This window comes from Polypterus senegalus, chromosome 3, assembly GCF_016835505.1.
Source record: "Polypterus senegalus isolate Bchr_013 chromosome 3, ASM1683550v1, whole genome shotgun sequence".
Classification (NCBI taxonomy): domain Eukaryota; kingdom Metazoa; phylum Chordata; class Cladistia; order Polypteriformes; family Polypteridae; genus Polypterus; species Polypterus senegalus.
In genome coordinates this window covers 97,224,461-97,235,654 of record NC_053156.1, presented here as the reverse complement: position 1 = coordinate 97,235,654, position 11,194 = coordinate 97,224,461, and positions in this window count along the sequence as shown.

Genomic DNA, 11,194 nt, shown 5'->3' with positions numbered 1-11,194 from the left:
GCCCTTTCACGTTAACAATCTGCTGAAGAAAACCAAAAACTGGAGGAGACTCACAGGGGGGCAGCCGAGTTTATGTGGAAAAAGTTAAGGGAAGGCCTGAGAGGTTAACATTTGATCCAGGGTTTGCATGCTTTGGGTTGAATTGGCTTGGATGCACGGTGTCAACTGTGGACCTTCTATAGACAGGTGTGAGATTTCTTAATCGTGTGCAATCAGACTTATGTGGCCGTAAGTCTACGTCACTATTACTTGCCCAGAGAGTTTGGACACGTTATTGTTGTTATTATTTACATCCCTCCTCGGGCGGACATGGAAGATAGCAGGTGACATCATCCACGCCACTGTTGCTAAACTACAAACGCAGCACCTCGAGGAGCTTGTGCTAATCTCTGGAGACTTTAACCATGTGACGCTGGACACAACATTACCTGCCTTCTCCCAGTATGTGGATTGTAACACCCAGGGAAATAGGATTATTGACCTATTGTATGCAAACATTAAGGAGTCATACAGCGCCACCCCGCCGCCTGCACTTGGGAAAGCAGATCATAACCTGGTTGTGCTTCAGCCTCACTACAAACCAAGAGTGAGGGAACTACCTACAACCACACGCTCATTCAGAAAGTGGTCCCATGAGGCAGTGCAGGCTCTGAGAGACTGCTTTGGAACTACGGACTGGGATATCCTGCAGGGATCACATAGTGAGAACATTGAGGAGGTTGTTGACTGCACTACTGACTACATCAACTTCTGTATGGACATTGTAGTTCCAGTATGAACAGTACGCTGCTATGCTAACAACAAGCCATGGATTACAAGTGGCATCAAGGGCCTTTTGAACCAGAAGAAAAGGGCTTTTAAAGATGGTGATCAGCATGAGCTCAAGCACGTGGGGAAGGAACTCCGAGTCCAGCTCAGGGCAGCGAAGGAGCATTACAGGAGAAAGCTGGAGCAGAAGTTGCAGAATAACAGCAGGAAGGAAGTGTGGGATGGGATGAAGATCATCACTAGCTGCAGCTCGAACTGGGGTGCCACCATCAAGAGAGACATGGAGAGAGCAAACCAAATGAACAACTTCTTTAACAGGTTTGACCACCCTAACCCACTCTCACCTCTGAGTACTGCACCCTCCACCCATCCTTCTGCTGATACCAGCATAGGAGAGAGTTTCCCCCCACCCACAATTACAGCAGCCCAGGTAAGCAGAGAGCTGAGGAGACTTCTGCCAGCAAAGCAGTGGGTGCAGATGGAGTATCGCCACGACTGCTGAAGGCCTGTACATTGGAGCTGGGGAGTCCTCAACAGCGCATCTTGAACCTGAGCCTGGAACAGGGGAGAGTCCCAAGGCTTTGGAAAACATCTTGTATCACCCCAGTCCCAAAGGTATCATGTCCTAGTGAGCTGAATGACTTCCGGCCTGACGCTCTGACATCACATGTGATGAAGACCATGGAGCGGCTGCTACTTCGCCACCTGAGGCCACAGGTCCACCTCACGCCCTCGACCCTCTGCAGTTTGCATACCAGGAGAAGGTGGGAGCGGAGGATGCCATCATCTATATGCTGCACCGATCCCTCTCCCACTTGGACAGAGGCAGTGGTGCTGTAAGAATTATGTTTCTGGACTTCTCTAGTGCCTTCAACACCATCCAACCTTTGCTCCTTAGGGACAAGTTGGCAGAGATGAGAGTAGATTCATACCTGGTGGCATGGATCGTGGACTATCTTGCAGACAGACCTCAGTATGTGCGTCTCGGGAACTGCAGGTCTGACATTGTGGTCAGCAACACAGGATCGGCGCAGGGTACTATGCTTTCTCCGGTCCTGTTCAGCCTATATACATCAGACTTCCAATACAACTCGGAGTCCTACCACGTACAAAAGTTCGCTGACGACACTGCTATCGTGGTCTGCATCAGGAGTGAGCAGGAGGAGGAGTACAAGAAGCTAATCAATGACTTTGTTAAATGGTGCAACTCAAAACACCTACAGCTGAACACCAGCAAAACCAAGGAGCTGGTGGTGGATTTTAAGAGGACCAGGCCCCTCATGGACCCCGTGATCATCAGAGGTGACTGTGTCCAGAGGGTGAAGACCTATAAATACCTGGGAGTGCAGCTAGATGATAAATTGGACTGGACTGCCAATATTGATGCTCTGTGCAAGCGAAGACAGAGCCGACTATACTTCCTTAGAAGACTGGCATCCTTCAACATCTGCAATAAGATGCTGCAGATGTTCTACCAGACGGTTGTGGCGAGTGTTCTCTTCTTCGTGGTGGTGTGCTGGGAAGACAGCATAAAGAAGGACACCTCACGCCTGGACAAACTGGTGAGGAAGGCTGGCTCTATTATAGGCACAGAGCTGAACAGTTTGACATTTGTGGCAGAGAGATGGGTGCTGAGCAGGCTTCTGTCAATCATGGAGAATCCACTGCATTAAACTGAACAGTATCATCTCCAGACAGAGGAGCAGCTTCAGTGACAGACTGCTGTCACTGTCCTGCTTCACTGACAGACAGAGGAGATCGTTTCTCCCCCACACTATGCGACTCTTCAATTCCACCCTGGGGGTAAACGTTAACATTATACAAAGTTATTGTCTGTTTTACCTGCATTTTTATCACTCTTTAATTTAATATTTTTTTTATCCGTATGCTGCTGCTGGAGTATGTGAATTTCCCCTTGGGATTAATAAAGTATCTATCTATCGATCGATCGATCGAATTGACCACAGTGGACTCCAAAAAAGGTATAGAGCCAGTGGCAATAGGTATAGAGAAATGACGGCAATAGAATGGGTCAGGTTTCATGTGTCACAGCTCAGGGTCTGAATGCTTGTGTCAGTGGGATATTATTAATAAATCTACCAAAGGGTATGAAGTATTACTTGATGTGGAGAAAAAAATGAACGTAAATGATTTGAGTATAAGGCTGTGACATAATAAAAACGTAAAAAAGTGATGGGATCTGAATCCTAAAGGGCAAGTTTGAATTTTAGTTTTTAGTTTAATGGTAATCATCAGGTTTCAGCAACATGACAGTTACTAAATGTGTGACGTTTATTGTGTTCTGAAAATATTAATTAAAGCGTATCTATAAATATTAGAAGAGGTTCTTTCTTTATTTTCTTCTTCTTTATTTTTATTTTTTTCATTTTACTACAGAAAAAAGTCAGGTCTTAGTAAAAAATAACCCTCTTTCTCAAAATGTCTGTGAATAGAACTATACGTAAATCCTGACAGCCTCAGGTGAAGGATTATTTATAATCCTCAGTTTGTTAATCAATTAAAAGCCCTCGGGGACGGCCTCATGTTCACAGAGATGCTTAGTGAAGGTGACGCCGGCTCAACTCGCTCACAGGGCACAAAAATCTGCCTTCACAGCTGACCAGCTTGCTTCATTACGGCTGGGGTCCCTGCTGTCAAGGCACGGTGACAAATTCAACCTGTGCCGCAGGCTGCCATCCTCTCTGATAAGTCCGGGGTCAATTAGGGACTCCGAAATTGGATGAATATTGATTCACCTTCTCATCTGGGGGGTCTGGACTGACGCCTTACACAGCAGCAGCCTTCTTCCCTAGCTTTTAGATTTGTTGGGCTGGATCTGAACGGACGAAGCTCTCAGTCGGCAAACTGTGAGGAATGTAAAGTGCAACTGCCCTGCAGGCCCCATCTTACCTTCAGAAGACCAACAGCAAAGCACATTCCTAAATTCCAACACTTTTCTTTTCCCTAATTAAGATAATTAAATACTGGCAGCTGCATGACAGCTACCCTGGATAAACCTGGAAAATGGCCACTATGGCAGTGAGGAAGATGATGATGACGTGGTACGATAGAATGTATATATACTGTACATTGCATTTCTATAATGATTTCAGTGTATAATTGGCACCTAAAGGGCTCAGCAGCATAACATCACAATGTCACACCCACGTAATCCAATTCAGGGTCACTGGGCTGGTGGCCTAGTCCAACAGCTTCATGTGCAAGGTAGAAACTGTCTTTGCCTGGGGTACCAAGTCCATCGCAGTGCCCACTCACACAACCACACTCACCATTGCTTAGAAAACACACACATCTTTAGGATGTGAGAGGAAAACCAGAGTACAGACAGAAAAAAATCCACACAGATAGAGGGTGAACGGGAGGACCCCACACAAACAGTGACCTGTGAGGACTCCATGAGGCGGCAGCAGCACTATAGAGAATCATTCATTCATTCATTCATTCACGCCTTTCAGACATTTTGGATGCTGGACTCCTAACTGTGGCACAAGCTCTGCTGCCAACGTTTCAGTCTCATAGTGTCTCTCCCGAGGCGCCGTCTGTCCCAATGTTCAAACTGACACCTCTCGTATGCTAGCCTTGACACAACCATTCCACCGTCTAACTCGCTTTTAAAAGCACTAAAACTTCAGAAATAGAACTTTATTTCATAGTCAGTTTATTGCCTTGGTTCTGTCTGTTGTCACCAGCCGTCTGTTATGTTTCAGTCTGCACAACTCCACTGGCTGGGGTTCAAAGTGTCAGTTCTTGTTCGTCTTTCATTATTTTATGCAATTTATACCTTGTGGAAAGCATACTCCCAGACACAGACAGACCGACACCAGAATGTCCAAAACACACTTCTTTTATTTTAAATCTTTCTGCACCACAATGTCCTCAAGCACCAACTCTCTCCACTGTCGTCGTCGTTGTCTTCTTTCTCTTTCTCTTTTCCTCTCTTTTGACCTCCTCTCTCCTCCTCACAAGCTTCGTCTCCTTCCTCCCAACTCTGGCTCGTCTACTGGAAGGAGGCAGCCCCTTTTATTATGACCCGGATGAGCCCCAGGTGCTCCCCCTGACGTCACCTCCTGGTGTGGCAGAAGTGTCAGGAAAGCACCTGGAAGCGTTCCGGGTCTTCTTGGAATTACCTGGTGTGGCGGAAGTGCTGCCATCCAGGATTCCCTAACTGTCCGGGCGCCCCCTGGCGGAGGCCATCTCCTCTCACGACTGTCCCAGTTTCGTCCTTGTGGCCCCCAAATAGACCCAGGCGGCTTGTCCAACTCGGGGACTGTCGAGGCATCCCGGCCGGGCAGTGTTCCCGCTCATCTGTGACAACCTATTAATGTTTATTTCATTTATTATGCACATCTTTCTAATTGGATGTTGGAAAAGAGGGAAGGGCTTTAGTCATGTCCCTTGTGCTTTATGGGTGGTACCACAAGGGGTGGGGCCACCTTCCCATCACTGTCAGGAAAGCCCCTCCACCCTATTTTAGGCAAGGCCTTTCCATGATTCCTCGCGGCTCATTGAAAACGCTAGGGGTGGAGAGATATTGTGAGTTTGCTGTGCTTGTTATTGCTTTTCGATTTTCTGGTATTCTGAACCCCTTCTCTATTTTTGATTTTGTTTCTTTAGATTTCACATTTGGGCTGAGTTGATTGATATTTTTTGAACCTCTTTTCTGTTTTCAACCTCCATTTTTTAATTCTGTTTTGGATCTTTGCTTACTGTGTACCGCCTTGCCTTTATCCGGCATCTTCTTTATGCTTTTCAGCATTTTGGGGCTTGCATAGCCTTTTGGTAAAAATAAAAGCCTTAAAAAAGAAGTGCCTAGGTGGAGTTACTTCACATACTACCTGACAATCAATGGCAGCTATTCAACGATTGTTTGGAAGGCGTGTCATTTCACGCAACAGTGACATTCCATGGCCTTCGAGATCCCCAGATCTCACTGTTTGTGATTTTTTTTCTGTGGGGACATCTTAAAAGCCAAGTGTACCTCACAAGTCCTGTAACCACTGCTGAACTAAAAAGGAGGATTGCAGTGGAAATCACTGACATTCCTCTTGACATGGAGAATTTCCACAACAGGCTGTCAGAATGTGTATGGAGAAATGGACAACACTTTCATGATTACCATCATTAATTGCATATCCTGCTCAATACAATTCATCATTAAATGTATTTTGTAATGTGTTTATTTGTGCATTGAGCGTCAATTGAAAATTTCCTGTGCCACCCCTGTACTGCTGTCTTTGATAGCGACTCACAGCATGCCTCCTATGCCTTTAATCTCAATCCCTTCTGCCCGGCACTTCCTCTTTTGATCGCATTACCCAAGCCATACTGACCAACCAAACCAAAGCCAAACTGATGAATCAAACTGCTCGGAGGGACCAGGCACACACACAAACGCACACACACACACCTGGACTGTAGGTTGTATTTGCTTTGTAAAGGACCTTGTGACAATGCCTGCTGTGAATGGTGCCCTTGAAAATGTTGATTTACACACTCATTTTTAATATTGATGGATGAGCACAGACTTTTCCTCTTGCTTTTTTCATGCATTTTCATCTTGAAAGTAGGATGCTGTCTGTGTTGGAGGTTCCCCACCATCCATACATGGTGCAAGTTCTGGTCACCCATCAGGTAGGGTCAGTCATTGAAACATGCAGACAAATGAGACGACCTACTAACTTCTTTACATATACATTTTGGCTGAATGTTTTTTTTTTCTTTTTTGCACAGTGAATTATCTCTTTTGTGATGAGTCAAGCATTGCTGTAGAGTGAGCAGTGAGTGGGAAGAGAAGAACACGGTTAGAAAGCTGATGCCATGTCATTTCTCGCACTCTACAAATAGTGCAGATTAATATTCCTTCTCAAATGTAAATTCTTTTCAATTTTGGAAGGGAAAAATCAGAAATTCTTATATACAGAGAATGACACATCTGTGAAGACCTGACTTATGCACCATGGATCTTTTGGGAGTTTTCACCTAAAAAAAAAAGTCGGAATATATCTCTCCACTAATGGAGTTTCTCCGGAGTGGGGTACAAAGTGTTCGGCGTATTTCAGTGGCTACACAACAGCAGCTGGGCCCACTGAGTAGTGAATGTCCACAAGGACTTGAATGCATGGAAGGCTGTATGCTGATAGACTGGCCCCATGTCACAGGCATTAGCGCCAGTACCCCACAGCTTTAATGCACTCAGCAGAGTTTGCAAGTCCTCCTCTTGTCTGTGGGGGGCTGTGGTGGAGAGAAGAAAACTGGTAATATCTAATGTTATACGTATTTTTGTAAAATTGTCTTTATACATTTAGGTTTCTGTTAAAGCCAGTCCATTTATCCGATTAACACTAGAATCCCTGAAGCCTACGAAAACACTCGTGTAATTCCTTCCCACCTTAAATCCCTTTGCACCTCTACCATCAGAGTCTTTGTTTTGTAAATGTGTCAATCAGCACAAGCAGCTAGCAGACTCCCATCACATCATCTCCCCCACCCCAGACCCCCCACACACCACTGGAGCTCATCTCGGGCAAAAACCTCTCATCACAAAGACCAGCATAAAACATAATCATAAACAGAACTTTGCACGATACCTTTCAAGCTCAGCATTCCTTGCTCATTATCGTCTGAGTTCACCTCTGTTATAGCACATCTTTATTTGAAAACAGCAGTGTCAGATCGGGGCGAGCGTGAACACAAGTGAGAGAATAAAACTAAATTAAAAAAAAAAAAAAACTAACCTTTACAAGCACCATAAATTTACACCACCTGTTGCAGACTCAAATCAAATGTATGTTTTTATTGTATAATAGTATCAATAAGAGCAGCTCACTATTCAAAAAGCTAATTCTGAGAAGCAGCTAGGATCAAACCCGTGACCTCTTGATTAAGAGTCAGTAGTTCTTATCGCTGTACTACCAAATCGGCTGTGTCAATTATCTACCCTAAACCAGTTTCTTTTTCTTCGGTTATATTCTTGCATAAAAGCACACTTGTTTTGTTATACGTGTACTTTTTGTTGAAAGTGTTTATTTGATATTTGGACTCAGTCTTCACCCATTATACACTTCATGTCCAAATTTTGTCATTAGTACTAAAACATGAAAAACGTTTCTGTTTTAGGTATTTGTTCAACATTTCTTGCATTTCTAAACTTAAATAGATTATTGTAGACACGGAACACACATGAAATTCATGTGTTCCGAATAACGATATATTATTTACCTTATACAACTCCAGGCACATCACACCGAGATAAACAAGGCTTGAGCTGGGAGAGCTTTTTGCTCAAGATGAGCTCCGGCAGTGTTGGGGGATGAGACGGCATTCTGCTTGCTGCTTGTGCTGATCAACACATTTACAAAACAAAAGACGCTATGGTAGAGGTGTGAAGGGATTTAAGGTGGGCCAGGATTATGAGATTTTATTGTAGGCTTCAGGGATTCCAGTGTTATAGGGTTTTATATGCAAAGCACCAGTTGACTTGCCAGTTAGCCTGGGGGAATACAGGTGGGCTGAGAAGAAAGGGTAATCTGGCTGGGAAGGAATGGGCCTGAGGTATGCTGAAACAGGATTCGTCCTGCACTATGATGTCCCATTGGTCCTGTAGGTACATCTAGGAATCTGGGCAAAGATAAAGACAAAGTTGACAAAGAAACACTCCCCCTCTCTCTCAGCTGCCATATTCAGCTTGGCCATGCTGTTTGTTTAAGCCATCCCATCCATGGGTCATGCCGGGCCATGGAGAACCAGAGACTAATCAAGACATTTAGAGAGAAAAGTCACATGGTAGCTTAAGCAAGATGAACTGATGATTACCCAGGTATGGCGTATTGCTGCACCTACCACATGATAAAACAGCTCGGGATCTTGGTTGGCAATCCCCAAGGCTGGTGTTACATGGGCGTCCACTTCGCCTGATCTAGCCGCTCAGTTCCTCAACAATGAGGATCCTGTGAGGCGGATCACCCTTGAGGAATTGCGACACGTGGCACAATTTTTTTTTTATTTTTATTTTATTTTGCCAAAACTCATTTGAACTCTTCTTATATTTTGGGCATATTATCTATAATGCATAAAGAAATGTGTACCTTTTTCTCATCCCTCTTCTCATTGCCTGGTGCAGCGATATAAAAGGTAAAATAACGTGACGGCTACAGGAGAGATCTGGGGACATTATGTTGAGGTCTACATAATAAAGCGTATCAAGGAGAGCATAGGGTCACCCTAGGAGCCTAACACAAAAAAACAGTGGCACTCCAGTTCTCTTTGTACATCCCAAAACTGTGTGTGAGACAGTAAATGCCTCATCTTCAGTGAGTGCGTTTGTGTGTGTGTACTCCATTCTGGGCTGGTTTACACTCAGTGTTCAGAGATGCTTGCTTTTGCCCAATAAGCCCATCACTATAGCAGAAGACAAGCTAATTAAATTTTTTATTTGCTGCCTGTTAGTTCAGGTAGACTGATGTACTTCAGAACAAGACGTTGCTTCGCTATTTGAAATATCTTTCTGCTTTATCTTATCCTGCTACATTATGACAAATATATTGTGAGATTTGTCAGGTAAGGATGACAGAAGTTTCAAGGTAAGACAGTTTTATACTCACTACGTGTTGCATGTTGCTTGGCATATTCAAGTAAAGATTTCTCTGAACTCGCAAGGATAATAAATCCATAAACAAGTTAGCAGTCAGATCCTGTGCTGGCTCAGTGGAGCTCTCTGTTTAGCTCAGTAGTAGAACCTTCTGCTTGTATTTCAGTGTCCTGAGTTCACATTCGAGCCATGTCATCTCTGCCACTAGAAGAGACAGTGACACCCTCAGTGACTCCTCAGCCGAGACGCTCCTCCTGATGAAATTGAATACTTTGTGAAATGTGTGTTTGTAAATAACTTATTAGTACACAGATCTTAAAATACACTGCTACCACGACCCTCAGCTACTTAGAAGAATAATGAATAGATGGAAGGATGAATGACTTTGTTCTCACTGGCATCCCACCCAGGACTGGTTTCTCGATGTTGCACAACTAGACACCCCTGCACTGATAAGAGGGGTACCAAAAAGAAATGGACTGACACAGGGACCTCCTAATTTTACTGGACTTTAAACACCATGGCCGTCAGTTCCATCCCAACCTCTGACTCTCTGTGTGACAAAAACCCAGAGGTTGTTAATAAGCCAATGCACTCAAGAGTTGTTGTGTGCTGGAGGTTTAATATTGCTGTGTCTTTGTAATTGTCAGTACTACATAAAATAACCTATTTTATGAAAGAGTCCTATGATTTAACATTATTTATAATAACTTACATACCTGTATATGTTAAAACTGCAGGATAACACATATACAGTATTAACTGTTAACCTAAGATACTGACTATGTAAGTAAGCATTGCACTGCTGGCTCATGGTGTCATGATTTGGTATGATTTTGGGCCCTCAAAGGCTGCCAATTCTTTTTCTGTCATTAGGTCGGTTTTCAGTGTTGCTAGGGGTGTGGCCTCTGAGGTCAGGACCCATGTGTAATCAACACAATGGGATAAAAGAACGCCTATGGGTGCAAATTCTTCTCTGCTCTGTGGATATCAAATCTCCGAAATAAAAAAAGTTTATATTTGTACACTTTTCTCGTGTGCACTTTCGGTGTAGACCCCCTTGCTCTCTCTTCTATTTGGCTTTGGTTTTGTTTGGCTTCATATTTTTGCTTTATTTGGTATGCACATGTCCCAGTTTTAGCTCAATGGTTTAACTGCCAGTTTGCTGAGAAACATATGGATTGAGCATCTTTAGTTGGAATCTAGGAGTTGGTGCTGTCCCCTTTCGAGTCTGCCTGTTCTCCCTGCAACTGTATGGCTTTTCTCCGGAGCCGTCAGATCTCTTCTCACAGCCCTAACTAACTGATGAGTCCAGATTGGCTGTGTGCGAGTGACTGGGCCTGTGATGGACTGGCACCCCATCCTGGGCCTCACCTTGTGAACCAGAATTAGATCAGGTGGGACTGAGAAGGTAATGTTATGTTGTTATATGTAAATTGTGAAAATGAATGCATTTTTTTGTATTGAAATGTATTTTTAATATAGTTTCTCAGTATATTCATATTGTGGATAGGAAAGCCTTGTTGAAATGTCAGCTTTTGTTAATGCAAAGGTTAAAACTTTGACAAATTATGTCAGGAGTTTTCAACCTTGACGAAGATCCTGAAACTAATAAGTGAAATGGTTCATTCCAGCTAGAGGATGATATGGTTTAAAATATGTAACACATTTAGTATTCTCAATACAAAACTGTCTCGAGCACAACAGAGGACAGACATGAGCTCCTTGGGTCAAGTGTAACACTTAAATTCCCGTCATGGGACACATATGGGGTTAACTTTTTACTTTCTCATATTCGAAGTACAGGGAAAGTACTGT